Source organism: Caretta caretta, chromosome 22 (genome assembly GCF_965140235.1).
Source record: "Caretta caretta isolate rCarCar2 chromosome 22, rCarCar1.hap1, whole genome shotgun sequence".
Lineage (NCBI taxonomy): Eukaryota > Metazoa > Chordata > Testudines > Cheloniidae > Caretta > Caretta caretta.
The window spans coordinates 8,619,124-8,638,015 of NC_134227.1; the positions used below are offsets into that span (position 1 = coordinate 8,619,124).

General features: G+C 49.5%; 1 protein-coding gene across 3 annotated transcripts in view; it reads right to left on the bottom strand.

Moving 5' to 3' along the window:
• KIRREL3 (kirre like nephrin family adhesion molecule 3) overlaps positions 1 to 18,892 on the bottom strand; it is a 751,157-nt gene that overhangs the window by 313,457 nt on the left and 418,808 nt on the right. Inside the window, exon 2 of one of the 3 annotated variants that reach the window (XM_048827394.2) lies at positions 18,687 to 18,741. The exons of the other annotated variants lie outside the window; for them this stretch is intronic. The gene's annotated coding sequence lies outside the window, so the exon portion shown is untranslated. The remainder of the gene's footprint in view (positions 1 to 18,686; positions 18,742 to 18,892) is intronic. 3 annotated transcript variants of the gene reach the window in all.

The following is an 18,892-nucleotide window of genomic DNA, read 5'->3' on the forward strand; positions in this document are numbered from 1 at the left end:
ATTGCCCTCATTTAATTCTTTATTAATCCTTATTATTTATTTCCTTCTATCAGTATTAAATGGGCTGCATTTCAATTTCACTGAACTTTGCTTTTAGCTCGTATGGAGTTAAATAAATATCCCACTGCACTTTTTTCTGAGGCATTAGCCCGCCCGGCGGACCTGGCCGAATTCCAAAGTAGTTAATTACATTCTTCCTCACCACGTCCTCCGTGTACTTTCTGTGAACCCGCCACAGAATTCTTCATGTCCTGCCCTTAACACTTGGCAAAGTTGCCGTGTAGCTCTTAAACAGCTGCTCCATTTGAACAGCAGGTGAATGGATCCTTCCACGTATTATTTGTATGTTGCTTTGCTAAGTCTGCAAAGTGACTGGAGATCTTTGGAGATGAAAAGAAGCTACGTTCATGTTATTATTATTAAATCTGCTCCTGCTTAATTTATAAAAACATATTAAAAAAAGAAAGCCTCCCACATGAGAAAATGGGCACATTACAATTTGAAATGAGAATGAGGCGGCGACAAGAGTAAAATGCTTTAGCGATACTGTATTTTACTTTATAGTGCACTGCAGAAAGGTTGCATTTATAAATGTATTTATTGTATTATCCACTTGCAAACCACCTTGTCATCCATTTATTGCACAAATAAAATCTTAAAAGCAGAGGATTAGTTGAGTGTGTCCCTATGGGACCACAATCTGACTTTAAAGAATCCATAGCTGGAGATAAACAGGCAGTGCAAAGGTTTTTGCCGGCTGATTGCCCTGTCCTAAAGTGCTGCTGGGGGGAGGGATTATTCTTCACCTGTCCATGGATGTGGAAGTCCTGTTCATGTTCATAAGCGTTGATGTACACAGCGGATCTTCAGGGGAGAAATCTACCCCTGGGCAGAGGCCTATGTGCCCATTAAAAGTCCTACTAAAGCAAAGTCCTTGGAGTAGCCTTCTGCACAGGGGTGAGTTTCACCCTTGAGTGGCACAGCTGAACTTCATATTCTGAAGGGGCATTTCTAAGGAAGGGACACCTCAGAGCGGCCTGGATCAAGATCCAAACTTCCCTTATCTTCAGGAGTGTGTGGACCTGGCATTTCTATTTGGTCCCATCTCAGATTTCAGTGCCTGTGCAATTCCCTGCATCCCCAGGCTGGTCCAGTCCCAATACTATTGACAGTAAAGGATGGAAATTTTGGAACCAGTCCATGGATAGATTTCTTTAAGGTGTACCCTTTGTGCCCTCCCAATCCTGGGCCGCTTCGGGGCTGAAGAGGCCTGTAGAAGAATGACTCACTGACCGGCATGCCCCCTCATGGCTGGGTGTGGCAGACGCTACTCCTCTGGCGCTCCCTGCTGACAACCACTCCGGCTCTGTGATGGTCAATGTCTTCTCGTGACTCAGCCCTCCAGCCAGGCCACATTCCGTCCCGGGGCAACGAGTCCCGCAAAACAGTAGTCCATTGCCCTTACACCTGATCTTCAGCCCCGACTCTGGACTCAGTAGTCCTTACACCCCTGATATCTGGGGCCTTTCACTCCACCTTCCTCAGTGGCTGCTGTTATGGACCGGGATGTAGGCAGTCTGGCCTAACAGACCAGGTGTCAGGTCTAGTGGGCAGAGCAGGCGTCCAGGTCAGGGAACGAAGCCGAGGGTCAGCATCAGAGTCAACTGCCAGGTATCAGAGCCAGGGGTCAAGCCAGAGTCAGAGCCAGGGATCGAAGCTGCCCCTGCTATCCCTGATAGCTTTAATTTAGCTAGTGTGGGTAATAGCCATTCCCGTACAAGTCCATGGGGGACTTTTGTATGTGCTCTCGTTTCTGGCCCATGCCGGGATCCGTGCTGCTGCATCTTCACTGCTATTTTAGCCATGCTACCTCAATTAAGCTCATGTGGGCCTGTCCACCCATGCTACACCTTAATTTGAGGTGTAGACTCACGCTTTGATGGCCTTGGAGGGGTCTGTCTAAACCATGGCAGCCTCCCTGGGCTCTGCAGACTGTGGCTCTGCCTCAGACTTGCCCCTCCCACCTCTGGCATATGAGAAAGTCCTCAAAGGACAGCCTTATGGCTGTCTCTCGGCAATGCCTGCACTGGGAGAATCCTGCCTGGCCAGAACTGGTGCTTTTAGGGCTCCTTAGTGCCATTCAGGCCCTTCTACCCAGTGTAAAGGGAAAAGAGGACCTCTCCCCACCCTTCTGCAATCTCTCTGCATGCGGCAGTCTCTCCACTTCTCGAATCATTTTCATCACCTCTCCCTGGACCCCTTCTATTTCTGCTGTATCTTTTCCCAGACGCTTTCTTAGAACTGAAAATCAGCACTCAAGTTGATGGCATGCCACTGATTTCCATAATGGCATGATATCACAGTGGTATTATTTTCTATCCTATTTATTCATCCTAACATTTTTGTTTGTTTGCTTTTGGACTACACTGAGTGGAGTTTTTCACTGAATTGTGCCCAGTGACGCTTCCGTCTTTTTCCTGAGTGGTTAAAATTCAGTTACAACCTAGCAATGTGGAGGAATAGTCCAAATTATTCCTCTTGAACGGCATTATTTTCACAGCATTTTTCAATGCTGAATCTCATCTGCCAGTGGAAGATTGGACAAATGACCAGGGAGGAGTACAAAAATATTGCTCAGGCATGCAGGAGTGAAATCAGGAAGGCCAAATCACACTTGGAGTTACAGCTAGCAAGAGATGTTAAGAGAACAAGAAGGATTTCTTCAGGTATGTTAGCAACAAGAAGAAAGTCAAGGAAAGTGTGGGCCCCTTACTGAATGAGGGAGGCAACCTAGTGACTGAGGATGTGGAAAAAGCTAATGTACTCAATGCTTTTTTTGCCTCTGTCTTCACGAACGAGGTCAGCTCCCAGACTACTGCACTGGCGATCAGGGGAGGTCCCGTATGACTGGAAAAAGGCTAATGTAGTGCCCATCTTTAAAAAAGGGAAGAAAGAGGATCCGGGGAACTACAGGCCAGTCAGCCTCACCTCAGTCCCTGGAAAAAATCATGGAGCAAGTCCTCAAGGAATCAATTCTGAAGCACTTAGAGGAGAGGAAAGTGATCAGGAACAGTCAGCATGGATTCACCAAGGGCAAGTCATGCCTGACTAATCTAATTGCCTTCTATCACCAGATAACTGGCTCTGTGGATGAGGGGAAAGCAGTGGACATGTTATTCTTTGACTTTAGCAAAGCTTCTGGTACGGTCTCCCACAGTATTCTTGCCAGCAACTTAAAGAAGTATGGGATGGATGAATGGACTGTAAGGTGGATAGAAAACTGGCTAGATTGTCAGGCTCAATGGGTAGTTATCAATGGCTCCATGTCTAGTTGGCAGCCGGTTATCAAGCGGAGTGCCCCAAGGGTCGGTCCTGGGGCCGGTTTTGTTCAACATCTTCATTAATGATCTGGATGATGGGGATGAATTGCACCCTCAGCAAGTTCGCACATGACACTAAGCTGGAGAGAGAGGTAATAAGCTAGAGAGTAGGGATAGGGTCCAGACTGACCTAGACAAATTGGAGGATTGGGCCAAAAGAAATCTGATGAGGTTCAACAAGGACAAGTGCAGAGTCCTGCACTTAGGATGGAAGACTCCCATGCACTGCTACAGGCTGGGGACCGACTGGCTAAGCGGCAGTTCTGCAGAAAAGGACAGGGGGATTACAGGGGATGAGAAGCTGGATATGAGTCAGCAGTGTGCCCTTGTTGCCAAGAAGGCCAATGGCATTTTGGGATGTATAAGTAGGGGCATAGCCAGAACATAGAGGGATGTGATCGTTCCCCTCTATTTGACATTGGTGAGGCCTCATCTGGAGCACTGTGTCCAGTTTTGGGCCCCACACTACAAGAAGGATGTGGAAAAATTGGAAAGCATCCAGCAGAGGGCAACAAAAATGATTAGGGGACTGGAACACATGACTTATGAGGAGAGGCTGAGGGAACTGGGATTGTTTAGTCTGCAGAAGAGAAGAATGAGGGGGGATTTGATAGCTGCTTTCAACTACCTGAGAGGTGGTTCCAGAGAGGATGGTTCTAGACTATTCTCAGTGGTAGAAGAGGACAGGACAAGGAGTAATGGTCTCAAGTTGCAGTGGGGGAGGTTTAGGTTGGATATTAGGAAAATCTTTTTCACAAGGAGGGTGGTGAAGCCCTGGCATGCGTTACCTAGGGAGGTGGTGGAATCTCCTTCCTTTGAGGTTTTTAAGGTGAGGCTTGACAAAGCCCTGGCTGGGATGATTTAGTTGCAGACTAGACAACCTTCTGAGGTCCCTTCCAACCCTGGTATTCTATGATTCTATGATTGTGTTGTCCATTCATATAGCTTAGCTAGGGCCCTCTAAAGTTCCTCATGGTCTTCCTGCTTCAAATGCAGGCCCAGATCTTCATCAAGAGCCAAGTGTGGGTAGTTCCATTAACTTCTATAAAACTACACGAACAGATGATTTGGCCTGCATTTAAAGACTTTCCTGTGGATTTGTTGCATCTGTTTCTACAGTCAGCCCCCAAATCAAGCCTCATGCTTCAAGGCATTGTCTCACTGCCTGGAGGACAGGAGAAGGCCTCTGATTCCCAAGCCCAGGATAAAATGCTGAAGCGTTAAGCATTGGCCACTGTGGTTAGATGGACCGGTGGCCCCTTTCCTTCTTCAGTGGCCTCTTGACTCTTCCAGTCCATGATTAAGAGAAATTCAAGGCAATATGAGACCTTTCCTTCCACCCCACCTGCCCCTCCCTGGCACTTTGCAGGGACCACCTCAGACACCTTTCAGTCCCCCTCCCTCTAGGTGCCATCCACACCCTGCTGGAGTGGACGCAGGTTGCTGAGGGTTCACTGTCTCTTTAAAGAGGAGCCTGTGTCAGGTCAGACAGGGTCAGCCGGGGGAGGCCAGTGGATAGTCACATCTGTTTCATTCACACTTCAGTGGCGGTGCTTTGCCAGCCAACAGGGCTGTGTCCACCGCAAGAACCTTTTTGACTCCTCCAGGGCAGAAAGAACAAGGACAGGACAGGCTGTGCAGACAGCTCACTCAGCATCTCTTTGCTCCGTCCATCTGCTCTGCCTCCCGCAGGCATTCCTCTTGCGCGTCCAGAGTCTCACCGAGCTGTCTATCTCCTGCCTCCTCATCTGCTTGGCAGCTCAGTCCCGAACTCCTGGTTGCTTGGGGAGTAGCCTGACAAGGGCTGCAGCAGCACTGATGTCTCCCTAGCTGCTTCCCTCCCTGCCTCAGCTTCTGATATGGAGGACCAAGAACTTCCACCAAAGAAAGGGGTGTGTGTGTGTGTGCCCAGGAAACTGGTGTCATCCTACTGGAGAGGGCTACAAAACAGGGTGTGTGTCAAACACACTGAACCTATTAGAACAGCAGTATGCATTTCTCTAGTGCCCTCCAACCTGAAGGATCCGCAAAGCACTTTGTAAACAATGTTCCTATCGCAGTCAAAGGTCAAATCCCTATGATCAGGTTCTGTGCACTGGGAAAACCTCACCTGCCACTTGAAATGCAGCCACCTCTGGCACGGAACACAGCAGCTGTTTAACAACAGGCAGCAACTCTCTGCCGCAGCTTAGGATGACGCAACATGAAAAAGCAAACCTGTATCCAATTGGGACTGCAGGGGGAAAGTTACGGGGGATAAAATGGAATGGCCCAAACTGGGGATTGGCCAGGATGTCAAGGGTAACCTTCCTATTCTTGTGAAAAGTGTGCTGGCTCTTTAATGGCCACAACGGCAGCAGCACGGGCTCCCAACTCTGGGGAGGAATTTCCAGGGGCCTGCTCTGATAGTGTTTGAATAGGTCCCTTTTACTCCCAGGGATGGAAGGAAGAAATTTAAAGCCAACCTTCCTCTCTTTTCTTTTGTGGAACATATGAAAACTGGCTCAGGAAAACCTAGTGCAAAAATCAGAAAGGAAGGAAAACTATTTTGGAAACAAAAAAAGATTTCGTTTGAATCCAGGTGTAAAATCAGGCAGTGGCATGGGGTTCTCATTTCCTCCAAAGTCACCAGTGTCAGTTTCAGATGCCCTGAATATTGTATTCTCACTGAATTTGTGCCATCAGTTATGCAAACAACACTGTATTATCTAGACCCCCAGTGAGACAGACTAGTATCCAGGGATTGCAGAGTCATTTATTTATTTATTTCAGTGGATATGAAAATGTGCCCAAATGCAGCTCTAGGCACCTGTACAAAGATAGGAAATATGTTCCCATTACACTCCTCCCAGAGCACTAGCCTAAAACTCTGCCCACCCAGGCCACTACCTCCCTGCTAGGAAAAGCCTGGGTGACAGAGAGACTTTGCAGCATGCCTGAAAGTCAGCAGATTCAGACCAAAGTGGGAAGAGTCCAGCTCCAGAGTCTCAGATCCCTTACTGAAAACCTGGGAAAGGACCATGAAATATGCCCTTTGCTTGACTGGCATGGAGAACTGCCCTGGTTACTGGTCTCTTCAAGCCCAGCTGTTCTGGAGCCTTCAAACTCAGGTGTCCTGAGTCCTTCAAACCCAATTGACACGGGCCCTTTAAGCCCATCCCAAAACAGAGTAAGCATCAAAATGCATTCAGTCTATCATTTGAAGATGACACGGCACAGCAGTCTGAGGCAGGGAACCCTGTGGTCCTTCTATTACAGAGAAATCATGCTCCAGCCTCGCAAATGACATTACTACTCTATATCTTATAATTAAATTGTATTTGCCGGTTACCTCACAGCATGTCTGCAATTCTTGTTCATCCGAGGTCTTTTTTTTCAATCTTCAACTTCTATTTTGTTTTTTTCTAAGATCTTTTTCCCCCCTTCCCAACTCTCAGCAATTTCACAAAACTCCCTAAGTCGGGTTTCTCTCAGAGAGATAAAAGAGACACACAGAGATTGCGTGTGCTATGAAAAATCAGAGGAAGGCACTGGAATATCTCTTGTTTTTCTCTCAGATTTCATGAGATTTGGAGTCTGGAGGTTTTCAGATAGGACTTTGGTTGTCGGATGTCCTGATGAAAGGACAGCTGGGGTGATGGTCTGATGGTGTAAATGAAGTTACCCATGACCCCTTGAAAGTATCACAGAATCATGGCACAGTTTAGCAAGAGTGGATATCTTTGATCGGGAGAGACCACTGACTGGCGTAGCAGTGGGTGGGGTGGATCGGGATCTAAGTGCATCTGCCGAACTGTGTTGTGGGACATCGGACTGAAGAGCAAGTGGTGCTCAAGAACAGAGGTGCACCCAGAGCTGTGTTGGTGGGGCACTGCTTTTGAGAAGCATGGCTGCTACAGGTCAGGATTGGCAGAGTGGCTCAGCGGTGTTGAGGGCATAGATCTGGGGATAGGGAGGAGGATGCAATCCACGTTCCTTTTCTTTGGCTTCCACTAAAATTCACTCAAACTGTAGAAATAAATTGGAAAGGGCAGCTGGAAAGCACAGCCCCACCCACTGGGAATGAATAAGGCACTGATTACATGTAAGGGGCGAAAGCTGCACGAATGAAGGGATTTTCTGCTCATTCCAGCTCCATCCCTTTCCTGCAGACATGCTGCTTTGATTGGGGTACTGAAGCATTACAGCGTGCCAGCAGGGAGGGTCATTCCGATGTTGGGCAGTGATAGAAAAAGAAAGTGAATGGTCGGTGAACATTTAAGTTCCACACTGCTGGATGCTGATTGTTAAGATGCATAGCATGGGTTCCCCAAACACCAAACAGTGGAAGACCCCACCTGGCCAAAGGAAATGACACTATCATTATGGTGATCAGGCCATAGTTATTCTGCTACAGTACAGGAAGAGAGACTCACAGTTGGTGCTAGACTTTCTGCTTCAGTTCAGATAAGCACTCAGAAGACCCCATGCTTGGTTTGCAAAGGTACTGAGCATCCACAATGCCAGATGAAGTTGATGGGAGCTGCTCTGGGAATCAGGTCCAGTGTGCTTAAGTAAAATTCTCTGCAAAATTGGGCCCATAAATATTCCAGCATTTCCCCTGGGAGCCCTGGGTTGTCAGCTTCCAGGTGGACCTAAAATTTCCCAAGAGCAGCCATTCTGCAGGAGCTTCGGCCCAGATTCTCAACAGTATTTAGGTGCCTAACTCCCACTGCTTTCAGTTGAAGTTCGGTGCCTAAAAACCTTTTAGTATTTGCCTCTTTGACACTCGTGCTTTCAGACCCCACAAGCATAAAATTTTATCCAGACATCAGAAGGGTTTAGGGTTCAGTGCAAGGGATGGACGGAGGTTTGGATTAGTTCACATTCTTTCAAAACTTGTTTGGCCCACCCTAGCTAGGACATGACCAAGCACAATGTTATCCCAACTGTGCATTGTCCACTCTGCTATGGTCGAATAGCAGGCCTGTTTCTGCACCCATCAAAGTCAATATCATAGTGCCAGATCAAAGCTTAGCTGTAGGGTTCTCCACTGGGAGGTAGGGTACAACACTGAGGCTTAGACCTCCGTTCTAGGCCTCACTTGGCTTGCTGCATAATTTTGGACAAGTTGCTGTGCCTCATTTTCTCCCTCTCTACAATGTTCTTAATGACTCTGACCACCTTTGGCCTCAAAAGCCTGTCTCATTAGCCAGATCCTATACGTCAGCCTCCTGCTGTTCACTAACAGTACGTCTGGCTGGGGAGTGGAGGTGAGCAATGGACAAACTGCTAGTGGTACAGAGGTTCCGTTTCGCAAAGTAACCTAGCAGAGAAACTCTTCCCGCTGGCTGGGGAAGTGGGGCAGGGCAGCTGGACAGGGGGCATCTCACACTCCATTTGAGAATGCTGTGATTTCACAGGTTCATGCTGCCTTAGGCTGAGGGTGTCAGCACTCACATGCTAAGCAGTGGGTGGCTGAGTCCAGACTTGGCGAGGAGACCTCCAAGGAAAATTCAAGTGCTGCAGGGAGAGGTGTGGAACTAGGAAGTCTCTCTGGGCTACCAGTCCCAGAGGGGAGCCCAAATGCTGTCCACTGGTTGAGACACGAAACTGGGGTCTTGAGCTGGCTGTCAGCCCATGGTGCTTTTCACAAAGACTGGGGTGTTAGTTCCATTGTCTTAAGTAAACTTCTGTTGGGGTAATTACATCAAGCCTTCCTGCAGTGTCCCTGCAATTTCAGCTGGAGACAGGACTCCTCTTCACTTCCTTTCCTAAGCAGCAGTGCAGCAATGCTGATAAGTAGCTGCCACATCGCACCCCAGAGGTGGCTGCATTTCAGTAGCAGGGCAAAGAGATTCCCGTAGACACAAAGAGCCAGATCCCATTGGAGCTATGTGGATTTACACCAGCTAAGGATCTGGCATGATGTTCGCCAAACATTTTGGGCTGAAAGGAGGCTAATACCACAGCATCAGTCTATCACACAGCACTGCAGCAATCAGAGTGGGGGAGACAGGTATAAAAGCAACCTGGGAAACTCAAAATCAGCACAAGGGCTGGGAGCTCAGAGGCTGAAGCGTTGATCATCACTCTCCTTGATGGCTGCAGTGCAGACCGAGGCATGCAACACACAGCGGGAGTGGGGAGCAGTGGATGTCTCTTTTATAGACTACACTGTCTCAGCACGTTACGGGCCTTGACTAAGTTAAACTCCCGGCTTGAAGCTGGTGCCTTTATGTACCTTTTACTTGCAGCCGCTCCTCACATCTGCTGCCAGCCCGTGTAACTTATTGCAGGTACTTTGGCTTCCATTGCCAGGGGGCCATTTTCCCAGTGTTGGCTGTAATGTGAATGATATGTGACAATAGCTCCCCTGCTTCTCTCGGTGTCAGTGTGCTTCTACTGAGCACACACAGTCTCAGTGCCATTAAAAGTAATGGAGTGAGATTGTCCAGGCCATTACTTTCAATGGCTCCGTTTCAGACAGACAGCCTAAAGCACTGGTATCCTCAAAATAGCAAGCTGGGTGGCTCCAACCTTCTCTGCTTCATTATCACAGTCACGCACTCCAAATCACCAGAGCTTGATTGGAAAGACCGCCAGGTTTGTGTCTGATTGACCTAAATGCTCCAGGAAAAGTACAAATATTCTTTGCACCTTTGACAAACATTTCTTTGCCCAGCAATTATTTTTTTTTTGCATGAAAAGAAATTTCAGGATAATGGGTTCTTCAAAACCAAGCCTAAATCCTTTTAAGAGAGAGAGACGGAAAACACACACATACACTACCTGACGGAAACACGTTGTGAGGCCATTGTATGTTCAGGAGGTGATGGCCCTATTTGGAGATTAAGAACATAAAAACGGCCAGACTGGGTCAGACCAACGGTCCATCTAGCCCAGGATCCTGTCTTCCAACAGTGGCTGTTGCCAGATGCTTCAGAGGGAATGAACAGAACAGGGCAATTATGGAGTGATCCATCCCTTCATCAACTCCTAGCATGTGGCAGTCAGAGATTCAGGGATAACCAGAGCATGGGGTTGCATACCTGACCGTCTTGATTAATAGCCATTGATGGACTTATCCTCTGTGAACTTATCTAATTATTTTTAACCCAGTTATACTTTTGGCCTTTACAACATCCCCTGGCAATGAGTTCCACAGGTTGACTGTGCACAGGGGAGGCAAGTTTGTATAATTTTTGGTGGTGCCCAGAACAGGTCCAAGTTCTGCCTGCCCCACACACCTGCCTAAGGCTCTGGAAGGGAGTTTGGGTGCGGGAGGGGAGGGGGCTCTGGGAGGGAGTTTGGGTGCAGGCTCTCGGCTGAGGCAGGGGTTGCAAGAGGGGGTGTGGGGGCCAGGCTCTGGGAGGGAGTTTGGGTGCGGGAGGGGTACGGGCTCTGGGATGAGGCAGAGGGTTGGAGTACAGGAGAGGGTGTGGGGGGTGGGCTCTGGCAGGGAGTTTGCATGTGGGGTGCAGGCTCTGGGCTGGGGCAGGGGGTTGGGGTGCGGGAGAGGGTGAGGAGAGTGGCGCTTACCTAGGGTGGCTCCCGAAAGTGACCTGCACAGTCCTCTGGCAGCAGCTTCTAGGCGGGGGACTGGAGGCTCTCCACGTGCCACTGCCCACAGGCACCGCCCCTGCATCTCCCACTGGCCACAGTTCCCAGCCAATGGGAGCTGCGGAGTCGGCACTCAGGGCAGGGGCAGCATGCAGAGACACCCCCCAGGACGCAGGGATGTGCCAGCCACTTCCAGGAGTGGAACAGAGCAAGGGCGGGCAGGAAGCCACCTTAGCCGCACTGCGCTGCTGGTTGTGGTGGCGGCTGGGGGCCTTTGGGCCCTTTTAAATCGCCATGGGGTGGCAGGTGGGGCCAGGGGACACTGCGGGGGAGGTAAGCGGGGGCGGTAGGCGGGGGACAGACTCGACCCCAAACATTGGTGGAACCGGGCCCCCGGGCCCTGAATATTCCTGGAGCAGGGCACCACAGGCCCATATAACTCGCTGCCCCGACTGTGCGTTCTGTGAAGAAGTACTTCTTTATGATTGTTTTAAAATTGCTGCCCATTAATTTCATTGGGCGACCCCTGGTTCTTGTGTGATGGGAAGGGGTAACTAACACGTTCCTATTCAGTTTCTCCATGCGGGTCATGATTTTATAGACCTCTGTCATATCCCCCCTCAGACTCTTCTCTAAGCTGAACAGCCCCAGCATTTTTAATCTCTCTTTAGACGGAAGCTGTTCCGTACCCCTCATCATTTGCGTTGCCCTTCTCTGTACTTTTTCCTAATGTATCTTTTCAGCTGGCCTCGATACTACTGCAAATATAGTTCTTGGTAGAGCTGGTCAGGAATATTTTTATCAAAAATTCATTTAGACAGAAAATGCAGTTTCCACAAAATCAAAATTTCTGACCAAGCTGCATGGTGCATCTGGTTTGGTGCATCATGGGAAATGTAGTCCACAGGCACCCAAACTGCAACTCCCATCAGGCAGATGCAATTTAACTGACTGGAAACAAAACATTTTAACATCTTTCAGAACTTTTCGTTCCACCAAAAATTGATATTTCAATGTTTTTTTCTAAATTTTTCAAAAAATGTGAACATACCAATATTTCCTGCAGGACACACATTCTGAGTTCTGGTGATTTCCAGCTCTGGAGTTGCCATTTGCATCAGGGGGTCAGAAAGGTATGGCATAGTTAGGTCTTTGCTCGAACCATGTGTCCACATGCAGCCTCAGTGGCCCTGTGGCATGGTGTGGTGGTGGGCTGCAGGTGGCCTGTGGTGTGTTAATAGGGTGGTCAGGTGTCCAGTTTTCAGCCAGAAAGTCCGGTTGAAAAGGGGACCTGACAGTCAGATATACTGACTGGACACCCAAAGTCCTGTTACTGAAGGTGGGGGAGGCAGGGAGGTGCCAGGTTATCACCCACACCAGCCCCTACTTGGCTGGTGCCGCCTCCTACCTGCGTCAGGTAGCTGCAGCTCCCAGCCCCGGCTCTGCAGGCGAGTCCCTCCCAAGCTGGACGGACGGCGGGGGGGAGGGAAAAGCAGTGAGTGATGGGGGAAGGGAGGAAGAGGAGCGAATGGGGGGTGGGGAACTGGGGGAAGAGGCGGGGCCTCAGGGAAGGGTCAGGGCAGGGGCGGGGTCTCAGGGGAAGGGGCGGGGCCGGGGAGGTTCTGGCACTCCTGCTGGAGTGTTCAATTTTTAAATATTACCGAGTTGGCAACCCTCTGCGTTAATGCACTAGCCTTTCGCCTATGGGACCTTCATTGAAATCCTGGCTTATGCCACGCAGGTGAAAATGAGTCTGGGGGAATCTCATCCCAAACTCATATTTGAATGACAGGCAAATCCCCAGACAATTGGGTAAGAGCGATCAGCCAACGTCAGCCAAGGTGGAGGCCAAGAAGTGAAGCAGCTGCAGGGGGTGCTATGGGATAGGATTGAGGGGCATTGGCAAAGCTGTGTGGTGATCCTACGACTGGACTAGCAAGGGGAGCTGCAGGGCAGAACTGAGGGGCACTGGGAAAATTAGGGGTCAGTAGGGAGCCCCGGAATGGAAGAGCAGAAAATGCTGCAGGCCCTGGTTGTACTGGCAGTGGTGTGGGAAGCCCGGACTGGAGTAGCAGGATGCAGTGGGGGAAACCAGCAATGGGGATGATTTAGTAGGGGGTGGTTATGCATTCTAGGCTCTGTTCTTGTGGGCACAGCGGGTGGCATGGTTTTTAGGGACTCACATGAAGACCAGGAGATGGGCTGGTAGCCTGGGATGGTGGGTGGAGAGCCTGGAAAAGGATGTGGAAATAGGCGTGGGAAGGAAGAAGCCAACAGGGGCACTGAGACTGCATTACAGCTGGGGCACAGGGGAACTCAGTGATTGTGCTGCGTGGGCAGAGGTCCCCAAGGGCGACCCCAACCAGATGGCCACGGCTCGGAGATAAAAAGCAAAGCGGCCATTTGTAGGAAGTGCCAGTCCCTGCCCTTGCTGAGGGAATGAAGATGTCTGTGTGATTCTGCTAGCTCCTTAGCAAGCAGTGAAATCCCACCTGGCAGGCAGTGCTGCTCAGTGACAGGCTGAATTACATTATATCTGGGCAGTTTCACACATCTGGCTATTGTGCTGTGGAGCACTGCTGCAGAAGAAGTAAAGAGGCCTGAGTGGGGTGTTGTTTTCCCTCCCTAGGACTTAACACTTTGCCGGTCAGTGAGTGGGTTGTCAGTGAGTGGCAGCATGTGTCCTGGATCCAGATGTTAGCCAGGATACAGGGCCTGATGGATGGATGAGTAGATGCAGAATGGCAGATCTGTATTCCCGTTGCAAAGGGAAGGCGATGCAGGACCCAATCCAGAGGCCACTGAAGCTGGGGATGTCTTTGTGCTGACTTTAATGGGCTCTGGAGCAAGCCCCTCGTCAGCAGGTATTTGGGGTGAGGGATGAAAGAGGGGAAACCCTGCTAACTTGTTGGGCCTGTTCCCCACCTCTATAGACTGGCCCCTGTCTTCTTTGGAGGGAAAGAGGACAATTCTGCTCAAGCAAACTCTCCAGTTGTATAGGCACTAACTAGAGCAGTCACTGTCTTTATATGAGTGTGAGTGCGTGCATGTCTGAGTGAGTGTGCATATGTGTGTGTGAGTATGCACAGGGCAAGTGAGTGTTTGTGTACAGCTGCATGTTGGAAGGTGGGTGTGTGCCTGTGTGTGAGGGTGGCCCGCACCTGTTTGTGTCTGTGAGCATGTGTATGTGTGCATGGCTGTGTATCTCTGGGTGTGCACATGGGTCTCTGAGTGTGGCACACACAAGTGTGTGTGTGTGAGAGAGAGAGAGAGAGAGAAAGTTAGTGTACGTGTGTGTGCATGGGATGCATTGGTGCAGCTCAGTGGAGGTCCACGCAGTGACACTTCCATCCCCTTTCTGCTGAGCTCAAAGGCCTGCTGAAGGGAGCAGTGGTCCCCAGAGGACACAGCCGTTACTCACCCTGCTATTCATGGCATTCACCCTGCACATGGCATCAAAGCAAACAGCCACTACCTCAGCACAGAGCCCCCAGCAGGTGTGCACAGGGACAGTGGGGGTGCCTGCGGCCCCAGCCCACTAAGAGACTCAGGCAGAAAGAGAACAACTGTCCCCGCCACTCACACACAGGACAAAAGTGAGATGACTCCGCTCCAATTGTAATTTAATATCATGGAAGGTACTTTTCCGAAGCTGAACGGCTGCAGCTGACTTCTCTCAGCCTGAGGCTTAGCTATAAAGCATCACCTTCCTGCTGTAGCAGACCAGGGAGGCTGCCTGCACAACCCTGGTTGGACCTGTCACGCAGGCAAGTCCCTCCATGGCTTGCCCCCATCACGATGCCCAGTTTACTCAAAGATGCCGAGGTCCTGAAGCTCTCACCTCTGTCCAGTCCAGGACAGGAGGTAATATATTTTTCAGCTGCTGGAGCAGAGTGCAGTAACGGTGGGATTAGCATCTTTTTCTCCACTGCACATTTCATCTGTAAACTAAGATTAAATACCTAGAGGAGAAAGCCACAGGAACAGGGAACTTTAATATTTTTCACTGCCGAGTTCACACGAATGAACAAACAGCTCAGATCTGAAGTCAGAGGTCGGAGGTGGCTTGTGGAAAGAGCTTTCCGCGTGTGCCAGTTCAAGGGACCTGACTTGGAAAAGTTTCCCTCCCGCTTTGACAGGCAAGACACCTTCAACCTCTTGCACGCCAGATGGTTGGTGTCTCTGCCCTGGAAGGAAACACCTACCATCCCTGCCAAAGGGAGACAAGGAGGGAGGGTGTGGAAACACCATATGGTGAAATACAAGGTGAAATAAATCAGGAAGAAGCAGAGTTGGGCTGATGAATCAGACCATTGGTCTGCCTGCTCTTGAGTGCCAACAACTTCAGAGGAAGTCGGGACTGCTCCATAAAGTGCCTTTAGTACACAACTGTGGTACTCAGGAAAGGGTCAGGGCATCCTGACTGCTGAGGGACAGCCACTTATGCCCTGAAGCCTGTGACTTGATTGACCTTATCCTGGCATGAAAATCTACTAATATTCATGAAATTATCCAGCCTATTTAAAAATCCAGATGCCCCACCCGGACCGCTATGTATCATGCAAGGAAATGCTCAGACGTGCCCAGGGCCCTCGTTCGGAGCTCCTGGACTTGTGCACATTGTGCCCTATCTGGCTGAGGTGTGAACTCTACTCCATTTTCCGGGATGTTTGAGACATGGTGGTCACCTTACGGTTCTAGGTGCCTCCCATGAAGTAACTGAGAGCCATCAGCTGTAGAGCTTGTCTAAAGGACTGCATTGACTAAGCTAGTTATTATGGTGCCCCACAATCCATCCATCCGCCCCTACTATACCACCCACCACGGCCCCTATTTATTTTGATTTCATCATGGAAACATAGGTGGCGCTAGAGCTCCTGGAGGCTCAGCCCCCGCCCCTCGCAATCTACCAGCTCACCGTCTTTTCTCCGGTTTTGGCTGTGCCACCCCACGCGCATGCCCAGCTTGGCGGGCGAAGTTCCACATCCAGTGGCACAAGGGCCAGAAAGGGAGCAGGGCGGGGCAACACAGGGGGCAGGATCCTGCCTGCACGCAAAGGTGTCCATCAAGTGATGCTGTGGCGGGCTCCTCCAAAGTCTGCAAGGAGCAAGAGCTGACGGGCCAGGGTGAGGAGCCGGGCCCAGGCCAGCAGGAAAGCAGCTGCCATGATGGGATGAGTGTGAGGCGGGTCACTCTCCAAGCACACCCTGCCTGGGGATTAATAGCACAGTAGCTGTTCAGTTTCACTCAGCTTCCCCAAAGAACATTGTCACCCACTGCCTACACACATAAATATCAGAGGATGTCAACCCCCGGTCATGGCGCCCAGATGCATTATAAAAATACCACTATGTGGAGGCTAAACCAGTGGTAGCAAACCAACTAGTCCTTTCTCTGCACAAAAGCAGCCGGTCAGCATGAATGTCCCTTGGCTGACCTCCTGCAAAACCCACCATCACCACCACCAAAAGGTGCCAAGTCGGTCAATGCCATAGGGTCACCAGCCGCTCCTCATTCGTGGAAAGAGTCACCCCGCCCCCACAAGCATAATGGGATTTGCAGAGGAGTCACCGCAGCGGAAGTCAGTGCTGAGTAGCTGGTGCCACAGTGTCTTATCCAGCCATAAGCGTCTCCTGCCTCGTCACTGGTCTTGCACATAGGCTGGTCATGCTTGTTCTATCTGCATGGAAAATCTGGCGTGTTTTTACCACCGTTGCAGGAGGGAGAATAATTTATGCCCCAGCCACACTGGCAATGAAAGGGTGTGAGCTGAAACCATTTCAGAGATCTGGGTCTGCATCTAATTTTTTAAAAAATAACAGTTTCTCAGAATTCACGGGTCTGTGGAAACCCCAAGCACCCTCGTCTGCAAATCTCCTAGCTGCAATAACCTTCAAACAAAAGAAAATGAGCATATTGTACAAGCAAAAACCACTCTCTTAAAGGTTCGGTTCAAGAGTGTGTTTTAGCAGCCGTCACACTGACCCAGTGCAGAGTGCTTGGATTAAGAACCTAGGCAGGTGGCATTGAAGGGATAATGATGTTATCTATAAGACATATCTTATCTATGAGACACAGGAAGTCTGACTTAGGACCTTTCCCTGAGATATCTTCAAAAGAACACCGACAAAAATAAACTCCTGTGTGAGAGCTGTGATTATTCCCAAACAGATTCTGTTGGAACGACCCAACTTTCCAAGCAGGCAAGATGATTTGGGGCAAATCAGGGGTACTTCAGAACTAGCAGAGAGCGTATCTCAGCAGGGTTTGGGGTTCAGCCTTCGGGAGTTCCTCTGGGCCATCTGGAACTTGTGAATCAGCAACAAGCAGCCCGGGATGAGTTTCCCTAGCTGCATTTCACCATGTCTAGTCCTGCCTGGAGCCCCAGAATTGACTAAGTGGTGGAAACTCTCCAAAAAGGAACTGATCTGGGCATTCCTGTGTGTCTTGACTTCTAAAAATAAGCAAAACCTGGGACACGGGATGATGTGTATTGTTTAGAACTGGTTTGCCCATTACTCCTCTGCACACAATGGGGAAGCGGGGGGGGGGGAAAGGGGGGAGAGGCCAGATGAATGCCTTGCATATACATAGGCTTGGCAGAATTTAATTTGAATTATTTTGCCATTTTGATGATTAATATTTATTTTTATTTTAAATTCCCTCCTCATTTTTAACTGTTTTAATTCTTACAGTTGCAGGAAATTAACAGGGGAGGAGTTAGGGTTGGGGTGAGGCCCGTGCTGACAGTGGGTTTGCAGGGGGCTTCCTGCGTGTCCGAGGGGCCCAAGACACCTGGGCACAAGATTCAGGGAAGGCTGTGGTTCTGATTGAGCAGAGCAAAGACTCCTGGCCAGGGATGAAAGAAGGAGTATGAGTCCCTGGCTGTGGGGCTGCAAAGGGCTCCACACCCGATCCCTGCAAGCACAAGGTCTAGGGGGGTGGGCGGGGAGGAACGAGGCTGCACTACGCCCCGACCATTACGGGTGGATATTTCTTTTGTCGATTTCAGTAGGTCAGCAGAAATTGACATTTGTCGACATCTATCAATTGAAATCAAATCCTGCCAAGCCTACACATAAATATTTTGCTACCTCCAGCCTCTTCCAAGCACAGGAAAAGCTAGGATTTTTGTCACCATTCAACAACAGGACCCGGACATCGGTGCTTCCAGGAATAAGGATGTAGGACCTTCCATGGGAGAAAGGAGAGATCTCCCAGAGAGAGTTCCCTTCCCCATGCGATCCCAGCGGGCAAGCCCATTGTTAACTCTTCTGCACATCGTCGGTGGGGGGGAGGGGGGAGAGGGGATGATGTTGCCCATGTAAAGACTGAGAAAGAACTGAATAAGATGCGAAGGACTGAGACCATAGTTACTGAAAAATGCTCCTAACTATTCCACTGAAACGAGGCGGTCAATATTACTTAGTTCTGAAGTAGACCACAAAGCACACTGTAGAGAAGGGTCAGTAGCATTATCATTATTTTATAGATGGAAGAACTGAGAAGAATTAAGTTGTCTAAGATCACACAGCAGGGAATAGATCCCAAGTTTTGCAGCATTCTATTCTATTCCGAAGTTCTTAAACTGCACTTACTGATAACCATTGAACTTCTCTGCTTCCTCTATATAACATTTCAGGAAACTAGCACATACTTTCTATAACTTTATGACTCATTTTAAAATAAATCTCTCCTTCCCGTACCTGCCTGGACCTGAGTGCAGGACCTCACCTTTCTGTGTTTTCTCAGACCATCACTCACCTCTCAAACAGCACAATGGACTGAATCTCACATGCTGCACTGGGAGTTGGGGATGCTGAAAGGGAAAACCAGAGTTTCTGAGCTGTGGTCTTGGAGGGTTAACGCAAGCCTCTCTGTACACTTTTAGAATATATTTATTTGTCATTTTTGGGTCGACATTTGTATTGTGCTGAGCTGGTACCTCAAATGCTCTAGTTTAAAATTAC